The sequence below is a fragment of the Madurella fahalii genome (genome assembly GCF_045866475.1).
Source record: "Madurella fahalii IFM 68171 DNA, scaffold_1, whole genome shotgun sequence".
NCBI classification, from domain to species: domain Eukaryota; kingdom Fungi; phylum Ascomycota; class Sordariomycetes; order Sordariales; genus Madurella; species Madurella fahalii.
In genome coordinates this window covers 53,099-55,108 of record NW_027263971.1, presented here as the reverse complement: position 1 = coordinate 55,108, position 2,010 = coordinate 53,099, and positions in this window count along the sequence as shown.

Here is a 2,010-nt window from a genome sequence, read left to right as displayed (position 1 = left end):
TATTGCCAACGTTTCTTTCGAAGCCGACTAGTTAGTAGTTGGTTTAAAGTTATCCCACCAACCCAAAGTCCTACTATCCAACCTACTACCCAAAGCCGGGATAGTAGCTTTCTTTTAAGCTACCGAGCTATAACTAATGCTCTACAATATAATACAACAACGGTCGAGAACAACGAAAGCAGAGCTGAGCCAAACCAGTGGTTAAGCCGCGTTGGGTGGGCTACACACTTACAAGGTCTAAACGTTATAGACCTCTACTATACAACAAGTTTGGATATTACCGAAGGGTGGTCACAACAGTCTGATCTTACTACTACCCAGACTACCACTACCCAGACTACCACTACCCAGACTACCACTACCCAGACTACCATTACCTAAGCTACCACTACCCAGGTTACAACTACCCAAGATACTACTATCGAAGTAGTTGAACTACAAGGTGCTTGGGATAGCCTAGCTCGTATTATACAACAAGCTCGGCTTAGTTGTACCCAAGAAAGAGCTGGTCTAGCCGTACTATTCGAAGTTCAACGTCGATGGATTAATAAGGACCCACCTAAGCCATTCGATATACGACTCGAGGCAAGAACTATCGACCGGTATCTCAACCTCTGGAAGCGGGTTATAGGCTACATCTTCCGCACAACGTACTGGCCTGAAAATCAACGACCACCCTATAAGTTGACCTCTATCCAACAACAGTTGCTTCAACAGTTCAAAGCTGTATTACGCACAACAACAGCCTCGTCAACAGAAGAAGATCTTAAGGCAGTCGACTCTATCGGTCTACAATTTTTCATCAGCTTGTTGGACCACCAACTACTCTCTTCGACCTACAATAGTGTTCTCCTTAGTGCCCTAGCTGTAATAGGGCTACAAAGAGATGGTAGTTGGTTAGGACCAGCGGAATATACTGGTTACTATTCAGCTATTATTAAGGTCGCTCGAATGCTTGTTATCCGGCAGTCAGAACTCGAGGCTGAAAATAGTAATGACCCACAACAGGGTTTATTTACTATTGTACGAGAGAAAACCCATCGGTTCCTTACTACTACCCATCAAAACAACCTACCTACTCCTATCGACTGGATCTTCAATAGCCGGGCCTACGGTATTAAGATTCGATATACAACTACCTTGGCCGGTCATCTTAGTTGGCTAGGAAATTCGATAGTATATCGGGATATCCAAGTCAAAATGGATGGGTTGGTCAACTTAATGCACAACCTCGTTACAAGACTAGGAGCAATGATGGAAGACTTAGTTCTATCCAAATACGACAATGCTACGATACCTCCATTAGATTGGAATTCGATCTACGACGACGTTAGCCAGGATAAACTCGACTACTACTTTCTTGAAGACCCTCGAAATTCTCCATGGGTTAGTCGATATAAAGACTGGATTATACAACGAATTCTCCAAAACCCAGCTCTCAAAAACCAGTGGTTATCGAGCTACAACAACAACCAAAACCAAAGCTAGAAACTACGTACGTCGTTAGTTGATAACTATCTTCGACAAGTAGATCGATTCCGAGGCTTGTTATTTATTGCCATCCATCTACTTAGTGGTCAACCTAGCCGTACTACTGAGCTTCTAAGTCTTCGATACTTCAATACTCCCTATGGTGGCCATCGAAATATCTTTATTCAAAATAAGATGGTTATGGTAGTAGCGGCCTACCACAAGGGATATCGAATTAGTGGCCAGGTTAAGGTCATACAACGATATCTTCCAAAGGAGCTTAGCCAACAGTTGGTTTACTATTTGTGGCTTGTATTACCATTCTGCCAAGGTATCCAAGCTATGACTAGTAGTAGTGGCCAACGTAGTGCTTTTCTATGGGCTACTACTTTTATACGGCCTAATACAGTGGCTCAGGAAGACAACCTACGCCTTTGGCCCGCTGACAAGCTACGGCGGCTCTTTGAAGAAACCACAACACAGTATCTAGGGGTGAAGGTTAATATTAGCTCATGGCGTCATATTGCCATTGCTATTGGC